The sequence below is a fragment of the Hyaena hyaena genome, unplaced genomic scaffold (genome assembly GCF_003009895.1).
Source record: "Hyaena hyaena isolate Hyena2069 unplaced genomic scaffold, ASM300989v1 scaffold_567, whole genome shotgun sequence".
NCBI lineage: Eukaryota > Metazoa > Chordata > Mammalia > Carnivora > Hyaenidae > Hyaena > Hyaena hyaena.
In genome coordinates, this window is record NW_024081200.1 from 359,315 (window position 1) to 371,352 (window position 12,038).

Here is a 12,038-nt window from a genome sequence, read left to right on the forward strand (position 1 = left end):
TCATGAACTGCGAGATCATGATGTGAGTCAGTCAGATGCTTAATTGACTCATCCACCCAGGTGCCCCTTCTAGTGCCAGAACTCTTAATCCTCAGAAACCTTCTTTTTGTAATTCAAAAGCTGCATTCTTATACTAGGCACTTATGAATAGGTTTCTTTACATGCATTTACTACCAATATTACACTTGATGAAGATGGCCAAGCGTGTGTCCTGACATCATCTGATTATGTGTCCTCAATGCTTAAAGGCACTTTGCAGAGTTCTAAACAGAGTGCAGTTTAGGAAAATCAATCCTAAAACTATATCAATATAATTATACTTAAGTGGCATGATGATGATGCCCACAGTGTTCTTGCTAGTGCGCTAGGTGCTTTAGTGAGGCTAACACCAATACCATATATCAGGTATCAGTATCCCTATTTGGACATAACACTGATGCATAAAGAAATTTTCACACAAAACAGGTAAGTAACTCGAAGTGAATTTCTAACCAAGGTATATCTGAAGACACGGCTTTCTCCCAAGGTTTATTATATTTAAAACTAAGGTGTTTTATATTGTAGAATTCACAAATTGGTGAAATGAGAATGTAAACCTTTCTCCAGTCTTATCGGTGGCATAGTTAAAAAGGGAGGTTATTCCATGAGTGACTTCATAGAGGTAGTATGGATTCAGTCTCTTATCTTTATCCCATAGTAGGGGTGACAATTTATATAGAACATGTTAAAAAGATAATAGTTAGCTTTATTATGTACTGACCTTGTTCTGGAGCCTAAGCCCTGTTTCCAGAATGGAAACAAACAGTACCAGAACAGTACTGTCTGTGTTCTACTCTTCAAAAGGTGGAGCCTAATTCCCTTCACCCAGTGACTTGCTTCTAACATAAAGAGTATGGTGGAATGGACAGTGTGTAACTCCTGAGAGTAAGACATAAAGGCATTGTAGTTTCCTCTTTGCTCTTTCTCTGGTGTCACTCACTTTGAGGGAAGCCAAGTGCCATGTTATGAGGATACTCAAAAGCCATAGAGAGACCCATGTGGCAAGGAACTGAGGCCGTTAGCCAATAGTTAGTGAGAAGTGAGGCCTCCTGCCAACAGCCATGTGAATGAGCTTGGAAGCAGACCCTGAAGCCCGAATCAAGACTTCAGAAGACAGAAGCTTTGGCTGACATTTTGTTTGCAATCTTATGTGAGACCCAGAGCCAGAAACACCCAGCGAAGCCATTCTGAAATTACTGAGCCATATATATTTTGAGATAATAAATGTTTGTTGTTTTAAATCACTAAGTTTTGGTATAATTTATTGCACAGCAATACATAATTAATATAGTAGTATCTGTAAGGTAACAGTCACTCAATTTTAAATTCAAACTACCTGATAGATTTAGCTCACCCAAGTTCCTCAGAGTCTCTCCTTCTCTATCTACCTTTCAAGATGGAAGCTTTTGAGAGAAAATTCTACAAAAACGTGTTTTGTACCATTCTCTAAGGCTCTGCTCCTTTTGCTGAGAAGACTCTCTCTCTATCCAGACACTTTTTTTCAGTACAGTCCGTTGAGGGACTGGTTCCATTTGAACATCATTCTGGAATTTACTCTTGACTGTGAACTTGGCCATGAGGCACATACAGTCTTTGTGGTACCGGTAGTTCCCCTCTGATCTATTTGTATTTTTAGGTATTGAGGATATGAAAGCTTTGGATACCTATCTATCAGGAATGAGCTCCAAGGAATCTGATGCTCTACCCCCACGGATTGTCTGTCACCTGTAGTGCTTCAAGCACCATACTTTCACTGCCCCGTTTGATGTAGTCTGGTTAAGATTCTTGACATTTTCTGAGCCTTCATCCTGAGGACATAGGAATAAATTCTTTCACTGGGAATCCCTTAAACTTTTCATTTTTAAAAAATCTTTATTTATTTATTTTTGAGAGAGAGAGGAAGGAAGAGAGAGAAGGAGAGAAAGAGAAAGCAGAGGAGGCACAGAGAGGGAGACACAGAATCTGAATCAGGCTCCAGACTCTGAGCTGTCAGCACAGAGACTGAGGTGGGACTCAAACCCCCAAACCATAAGATTATGACCTTAGTGAAGTCAGATGCTTAACTGACTGAGCCACTCAGGTTCCCTCAAATTTTCTTCAGAAAATGTGAAATACTGGAAACAGCCTAAATGGCCACACATAGGATAGTAGTTGAATAAACTATGGTGTATCTACACAGTGGAGTTCTATGCATCTATCAATAAGAATGAGATCTTTTTGGGATATATTGTTCTGTGATCAAAGCAAAAAGTAATGGGGCACCTGGGTGGTTCAGTTAGACCAAAGCATTTGGCTCAAATCATGATTTTGCAATTCATGAATTGAGCCCTGTGTCGGGCTCTGCGCTGATGCTCAGAGCCGAGAGCCTGCTTCAGTTTCTGTGTCTCCTTCTCTCTTTGAGCCTCTGCCCCTTGTGCTCTGTCTGTCTCTCTCAAAAAGAAACATTTAAAAAATTAAAAAAAAAATCCAAAGCCAAAAGTATCTGTAGTATCCGACCATCTTACCCAGAAAGAAGTATAAGAGAATATACATGCATCTGCTCATTTGTGGAAAAGACATATAGGAACGATAAAACAGACACAAAAATGATTGGTCACATAGAGGGGTGTATGTAATGGGATAGAGTTGAAGAAGACACAATACTTTTATGAATATACATTTTTACATATTTACTCTTAGAATCATGATATTGTTTGCATATCTCCCAAATAAGTAAGTGATAAAATAAACCAGGAAGTGAATAGAACCCAGGATGGAAACAAACAGTACCAAGTGAACCTCATTATATTATAAATGAATAAGATAACCACACGGAAGAGGATGGGGATAAAGGAAGGAATGTAAGCAATTTCAGAAAGCAGTCTTTTGACTAAACATAGTAAAATTAAAAACAAACAAGAAAACAAGCTTTCCACAAATGCCATATTCTGTTTAGTAAATTTGTTTCTAACATAGGTATACATTAGAAATTCCAAAACTATTTTATGTACATACTAGGTTTGAATGAGTGAGAAAATATATTATTTACAACACAGCCATGTGTCTCACTGTCAGAGAAAGAGGTAATGAAAATGAGGAAAGACTGAAATGAACCCTGTCATGTTAAATTAGAATAAAAGGCATCAATAGGAATCCATAGTTTTTACTATAGATACAGCTAGATACAGAAATAAACAGGTATATATTCATGTGTTAATGTACATAAACATATTTCCTAGGCTCTGTTCTCTGAGAGGGTCTAGAAACCATGATACCCCCAGGAGCAACGAGCCCACTTAGAAATTAGATCGTGGATCATAAATATCATTTTCCAATGAAAGGGACCAGGGCTCCTTGGAGAAATAGCTGATGGCAGAAAGGACAAGAGCAGGGAAAATAAAAGATAGGACTGGAACATTTTAAGGTAACAGAAAGTACGCATAAAATGATGGAGGCATCTCAAACAGCCCACAAAAAACAAGTTTGAAGAGGTCCCAATGGCCAAGGTTGCCCAATTTCAGAACAACCCAAATAATGCTGGATTTGAATTTGAATTTGAACCTCTAGATTAAAATAGTTATCAGTGACTCCACAAAGATATAAATATATAAGTGGAAAAGTAAATAATTAGAAGTGAGTTTGCTCTTTTACAGTAGAGTATATATTAACCAATCTCCAAGAAATAAGGGAAATAGAAAATCACCATTAAACAAACACCACAGTAATATTTATTGTATCTACCCATCTGTATACATATTGTCCAAACCATCAGCTAAAATTAGTGAGTGATGAGAAATAGGGTATTTACATCATTTTAAAGTGTTTCCTTGCATCCATAATACTAATAGGCAACTGACAGAACGGGAAAAGATAGTTGCAAATGACATATCAGATAAAGGACCAAAATCTATAAGGAGCTCACCAAACTCCACACTGGAAAAACAAACAACCCAGTGAAGAAATGGACAGAAGATATGAACAGACACTTCTCCAAAGAGGACATCCAGATGGCCCACAGACACATGAAACGATGCTCAGCGTCCCTCCTCATCAGGGAAATACAAATCAAAACCACACTGAGATACCAACTCATGCCAGTCAGAGTGGCTAAATTGAGCAAATCAGGAGACTATAGATGCTGGCGAGGTTGTGGAGAAATGGGCACCCTCCTACACTGTTGGTAGGAATGTAAACTGGTGCAGCCCCTCTGGAAAACAGTGTGGAGGTTCCTCAAAAAGTTAACAATAGAACTCCCCTATGACCCAGCAATAGCACTGCTAGGAATTTTCCCAAGGGATATAGGAGTGCTGATGCATAGGAGCACATGTACATACATAGGAGCAATGTTCATAGCAGCACTCTCCACAATAGCCAAAACATGGAAAGAGCCTAAGTGCCCATCAACAGAAAAACGGATCAAGAAGATGTGGTTTATCTATACCATGGAATACTACATGGCAATGAGAAAGAATGAAATCTGGCCATGTGTAGCAACGTGGATGGACCTTGAGGGTGTTATGCTGAGCGAAATAAGAGGGGCAGAGAAGGACAAATACCATATGTTTGCACGTATAGGAGGATTAGGAGGAACTTAATGGAGGACCATGGGAGAGAAGAAATAGTGGGGGAGAGGGAGAGAGGCAAACCATGAGAGACTCTTGAATGCTGAGAACAAACTGAGGACTGATGGGTGTGGGGGGGAGGGGGGATGGGCATGGAGGAGGGCACTTGTGAGGATGAGCACTGGGTGTTATATGGAAACCAATCTGACAATAAACTATTTGTAAAAAAATAATAAAGTGTTTCCTTGCATTATACTTATTAATTACAAGGTGAAAATATTAAGATTACAATGAAATTTGACAGACAGGCTCTAGCCCATGTGATCAGAGTTAGTATTATTAAAACAAGATGTAATACAATGATATATCCCATTATATGATGTATTGAAAAGGATATAACATTCTTTCAGTTTTATTTTTGGTAAAAAAATAGGAGATAGCATAAAATAAAAACTGAGGGACATTCTAAAAAATAACTGGCAGGTACATTCCGAAATGTTAAGAATGTGAAATACTGAGGAATGGTCACAGACTGAAGGACTATATAGTGACATGACAAATAACTGTAACAGAGGACCTTGAATTGTATCTTAGACCAGAAAAAAAATTAGGGAAAAACTGGCAACATTCTAATAAGGTCTGTATCTTAGTTAATGATCTGGTTATCAGTGTTAGTTTATTGGTTTTAATAATTAAATTGCATCTATATAAGATGATCACATTTGGGAAGTTGGTTGAAGAATATACAAGTAATTCTATATACTGTTTGTGCAACCCTTTGGTAAGTCTAAATAATTTTTTTAATGTTAAAAAAAATTGACAGAAGTCAAACTCTAGTGAATTTGTCGTAGCTAAAATAACCCAAGTATTTTCGGAGAATGCATTCAACATATGTCAAGGTTAGTTAGTTCCAGTGGTCTGAAGAACAGTATTATGTCAACTGAAGTTAGGAATAATTTCAGACCACCACAAGTTAAACCAGTGTTCCAGCCAAATTGAAATAAACCCTATGTTAGTGCATGTACACACACATACACACATGTGCCCTCTGTTATATACCACGCCTGGCTTCCTCCACTCTCCAGGGGAATGCTAAGAGAGAATGTTCATAATTGACTTCATGCCTTTTCCTTGATTCTGTCTTTCTTTCTTAACTTCCTTTTCTAGGAACTGAAGGCCATTTATTTTCCAATTCCACAAAAATGGCCTCCTTCCATGCCCTGCTTCTTCCTTAGATGGCATTTACTCAGTTTATTCTTTACTGGGACAAAGTGGCAAAAGTGTTGCAGGGAAGGAAACTCAGATATGAGTGCCTCTCAAGATTCACGGAGATGTACATAAACAAACCCCTGGCATACTTACAGACGGCTCTTGCTCTGTACACTTTAATATCTGATTATCCTCCTGAGTTAGTTCCCTGAAGTTTATCTTCCTGGTTACATTGTCAAGTCCTTGGTGGCCAGATTAAGATCTTACATACCATGTGCACCCCCATAGCATGCAACAAACACTAACTCGTCAGTGCATATTTTGTTGGCCGATTGAAGTAGATCGATCACAGATCATTTTGAGTATTAAAGAAGTGTGGAGGGCCAACTGATGAAGAGCAAAGTCCATGGTTCAAATTCCTGCTTATTTTTGAAAGGTTTGCCAAACCTATGGAAAAGTTTGTCCATCGTCCACTTTGAGTTTGCCTCTTTATAAAGGTTTTCAGCTATGGAAATAGACATACCCTCTGTTTAAAGATCATACATATTAAAAATAACTTCAGGATCTTCTTCGGGAAGATGACAAATAAAGTATGTTGTAGTTTGAAGGCATATGGTTGAAAAAGCTACTCATGACCTGAAGCTATTCATGCTTCAAAAGTTTTTTGAAAAAAATAAAATAACACCATTTCTATCATAAGAATCCTAGCTCCATCTTTTGAAATGTGAGCAATTTAAAGAAATTTTTATTCAAATCTAAGGTAGGATCCAAAAGTGACTGTGGACAAATAGAATAATACATGTGAAGATGTAATAGCATATAATATTTGAGTTTGTTGAGAAATCAAAGCCTTAGAGTAAAATATATGGGCATTTGGCCAGTACAGAGAAGAGAGAAATCTGAAAATGTTTACTTTAAAAATACCATGATTTAGGGGCGCCTGGGTGGCTTAGTCCGTTAAGCGTCCGACTTTTGCTTAGGTCATGATCTCGCGGTTCGTGGGTTCGAGCCCTGCGTCGGGCTCTGTGCTGACTGCCAGCTCAGAGCCTGGAGCCTGTTTCAGTCTGTGACTCCCTCTCTCTCTGACCCTCCCCTGCTCACGCTGTCTCTCTCTCTCTCTTAGAAATAAATAAAAAACATTTAAAAAAATACCATGATTTAATTTTCTAATTTTTATAACTTTTAAAGTATGACTTTTTGTGTGCAACCGGAGATGCTAAGAATGGATTTGTATTTTTTACAGGATTAAATATTTTTAATCTTACTGAAAATTCTATATTCACACTGAACAGAAATGGTGAACTATTTGCCAGAAATAAGAGGCCATCTCATGTTGAGATAATCTGTTACTTTTACAAGCAGTCTTGAAACACTACTTTTTTTTAAATAAAAATTTCTTTTTTCTAAGATTATATCATAGGTCAGAATTGAGTTTTTTCAATTTTCATTATTTTGAAGTTACAGTTTCCTGTAAAAACACAACTTTCAGACAACTTAATTTAAGATAAATAGTTGCAATTTGGATATTTATTGTATTTTAAAAGACAAAACAATTGTTAATTACTTGTGAATTCTCTTGTCTAATTATGGGTGGTTATGCTTGAGAAAAAGAAAAACATTTTAACAATATTTGTTTTTCCAGTCCATGAGCATGGAATGTTTTTCCGTTGCCTTTTGTCTTTTTTAATTTCTTTCATAAGCCTTCTATAGTTTTCAGCATGCAGATATTTTTTACTTCTTAGTTTAGATTTGTTCCTAAGTATTTTATGGTTTTGGATGCAACTGTAAATAAGGATCGATTCCTTGACTTCTCTTTCTGTTGTTTCATTATTATTGGTGTTTAGAAATGGAAACTTTCTGTACATTGATTTTATATCTTGTGACTTTGCTGAATTCATGTATCAGTTCTAGCAGTTTTTTGGTGGTCTTTTGCATTTTCCATGTAGAATATCATGTTGTCTGCAAAGAGTGGAAGTTTGACTTTTTCTATGTCAATCTGGATAACTTTTATTTCATTTTGTTATCTGATTATTGATGCTAGGACTTCCAACACTATGTTTAACAACAGTGGTGAGAGTGAACAACCTTGTTGTGTTCCTCGTCTTGGGGGGAAAGCTCTCACTTTTTCCCCATTGAAGATGATATTAGCTGTGGGCCTTTCATATATAGCTTTTGTGATGATACTGTATGCAGGCCAGGAATGAGTCCAACTTGATCAAATGTTGATACTACCCAAAGCAATCTACACATTCAATGCAGTCTCTATCAAAATAACACCAGCATTCTTCACAGAGCTCTAACAAGCCATCGTGAAATTTGTACGGAACCACAAAAAACCCAAATAGTCAAAATAATGTTGAAAAAGAAAAACAAAGCTGGTGGCATCACAATACTGGACGTAAAAACTGTACTACAAAGCTGTAATCATCAAGACAGTATGGTGTTGGCACGAACACACACACACAAAGATCAATGGAATAGAAAATACAGAAACAGACCCACAAATATAATCTTTGGCAAAGCAGAAAAGAGGATCCAATGGAAAAAAGACAGTCTCTTTAGCAAATGCTCCTGGGAGAACTGGATGGTGACATACAGAAGAATGAAACAGAACCACTTCCTTATATCATACACAAAAATAAACTAAAAATGGATGAAACACCTAAATGTGAGACATAAACCAACAAAATCTTATTGGAGAAAACAGGTAGCAGTCTCTTTGACCTGACTGCAGCAACTTCTTACTGGACATTTCTCTAGAGGCAAGGGAAATAAAAGAAAAAATGAACTACTGGGACTTCATCAAGATAAGGTTTTGCACAGCAAAGGAAACAATCAACATAACTAAAAGGCAGTCTATGGAATAGGAGATGATATCTACAAATGACATATCAGATAAAGGTATAGCATTAAAAATCTATACAGAATTTACCAAACTCAACACCCAAAAATCAAATAATCCAGTGAAGAAATGGGCAAAAGACATGAATAGGCACTTTTCCAAAGAAGACATCCAGATGGCAAACAGACACATGAAAAGATACTCAATATCACTGATCATCAAGGAAATACAAATCAAACCCACAATGAGATACCACCTTACACCACTAAGAATGGCTAAAATTAACTCAGGAAACAACAGATGTTGGTGAGGATGTGGAGAAAGGGAAACCCTTTTGTACTCTTGGTGGAGATGCAAACTGGTTTGCTACTCTGCAAAACAGTATGGGGGTTTCTTAAAAAATTAAAAATAGAACTACTCTATGAGCCAGTAATTGCACTACTAAGCATATATCCAAAGGACACAAAAATAATAATTCAAAGGGGCACATGCACCCAATGTTTATAGTAGTGTTATCATCAATAGCTAAATTATAGAAAGAACCAAAGTGTCCATCAACTGATGAATGGATTAAGAAGATGTGGAACATATATATGATGGAACACTATCCAGTGATGAAAGAGACAAAAATTTTCCATTTGCAACAACATGGACCGAACTAGAGGATATTATGCTAAGGGAAATAAGTCAGAGAAAGACAGGTATAATATGATTTCACTCATATGTAGAATTTGAGAAACTCAACAGATGAAGACAGGGGATAAAAACAGAGAAGGAGGAAAACCATAAGAGACTCTTAAATACAGAAAACAAATTGATGGTTGCTGGAAGCGGGAAGGTGAGTGAGAGTGTGGGCTAAATGGGTGACGGGCATTAAGGAGGGCACTTTTTGAGATGAGCACAGGATGCCATATGTAAGAGATGAATCATTGGGCTCTACTCCTGAAGCCAAGACTACACTGTATATTAACTAACTTGAATATAAATTAAAAAAAAAAAGGAAAACATATTTTAGTTTTACTAGATATTGTTTGTGTATGAGAATAGCTATGTCAATCCCAGAACTATTATTAGGTTCTTCTTCAACTGAGAGACACAGACCCTCTACTTGTATCTTTGGTAGCCATTTGAATGTTCATAAAAATTTTTCTATGCTAAATGTTATAATAGTAACATTTAACATTATTCACAGTATTCTTACAATGAAGAAAAACCTGCTTTTACTGTGTGTAGATTTAGGGAGAGATGGATTGTTACAGTGTTGAATTAACAGTATATAGTAGCAGTGTAATTAAACAGAAAGGTGACATATTTGGATGGCAGTAGAATCTGAAAATCAATAAATTACTCACTATATTCCTAGCTGTCAAAATAAGTGTATCATTGTAATAGTTGATCAAGGAGTTTATACTCAAGATAGAAATAATTAATGAAAATATAACATTGTTTACATAACATAGTGAGGATGAATGGTGGAAACTAGCATACGCTAAGAGCTTACAATGTGCCAGAAACTATGTTAAGTCCTTTTCATACATGATCTTATCTAACATTTTATATGCTCCTAATATAATATGAGTTACTTTCAAACAGTTCTATGAAAAAATGAATTTTTCATGAATCTGTTATTACTGTTAACAGAGGTAGCCATGGTATATTTTTCAGGTCTAAATTTTTTTATATGATGTTTAAATTATCCACTCTGTATTTGAGAATTAGGGTTTGATTTTCAATGAATCTGTTAAAGATTGAATTCTTTGTGTTTTTAAAAATTATTTTTTCTAAAATGATTATTTTCGCATAAACATTTAGTATTGGAATATCTACTTTTAATGTTCGAGAAATAAAACAATATGTTGGATTTGCTACTAAATCAAAATTTAGAGAAAAAGTACATAAAATTACAGGTTCAAAATAACTAAGCCCCTCCCCCCCAAATATAAGGACAAAGAGAATTCTGAAAGCAGCTAGGGAACAAACGGCCCCAACATACAAAGAGAGACCTATCAGAGTAGTTACAGACCAATAGACTGAAACTTGACAGGCCAGAAAAGAATGGGAGGAAATCATCAATATGATGAACAGAAAAAATATGCAGCCAAGATATATAGCCAATTGATTGATAGCCAATCCTCTATCCATCAAGCCTGCCATTCAGAATAGAAGAAGAGATAAAAGTCTTCCCAAGAAAACAAAAATGGAAACAATTTGTCACCACTAAACTAGTCCTACAAGAAATCCTGAGGGGTGCCCAATGAGGGAAATGTTGCAAAGAACACAAGGTACCAGAGACACCACCACAAGCATGAATTCTACAAAGAACACAATGAGTCTAAGCCCATAGTTTTCAATAATAACACTGAATGTAAACGGACTAAATGCTCCAATCAAAAGACATAGGGTAGCAGAATGGATAAAAAAACAAAATACATCTACTGTCTACAAGAGACTCATTTTAGACCTAAGGACACCTTCAGATTGAAAGTAAGGGGATGGAGAAATATTTATCATGCTACTGGAAGTCAAAAGAAAGCTGGAGTAGCCATACTTATATCTGACAAACTGGACTTTAAAGTAAAGGCAGTAACAAGGGATGAAGAAAGGCAATATATACTAATTACATCAGGAAGAGCTAACAATTATAAATGTCTATGCACTGAATACAGGGGCACCCAAATACATAAAACAATTAATCACAAACAGAAACAATCTTATGGACAAGAATGTGCTGATAGTGGGGGACTTTAATACTCCACTTACAGCAATGGCTAGATCAACCAGACAGAAAAACCACTAAAGAAACAATGGACTTGAATGACACATTGGATCAGATGGATTTGACAGATATATTTAGAACTCTACATCCTGAGGCTATGGAATTCACTTTTTCTCAAGTGCGCATGGCACATTCTCCAAGATAGATCACATACTGGGTCACAAAGCAGCCCTCAATAAATATGAAAGAATTGTGATCATACCATGCACACTTTCAGATCACAATGCTATGAAACTTGAAATCAATCACAGGAAGAAGTCTGGAAAATCTCCAAAACCATGGAGGTTAAAGAACACCCGACTAAAGAATGAATGGGCCAATCAGGCAATTAGAGAAGAAATTTAAAAATATATGGAAACAAATGAAAATGAAAATACAACAATCCAAACTCTATGGGATGCGGCAAAGGCAGTCCTAAGAGGAAAGTACATTGCACTCCAGGCCTATTTCAAGAAACTAGAAAAAGCGCAAGTAGAAAATCTGACAGCTCACCTAAAGGAACTAGAAGGAGAGCAACAAGAGCACCCCAAACCCAGTAGAAGAAGAGAAATAATAAAAATCAGGGCAGAAATAAACAATATAGAATCCAAAAAATAGTTGAACAGATCAATGAAGCCAAGAGTTGGTTTTT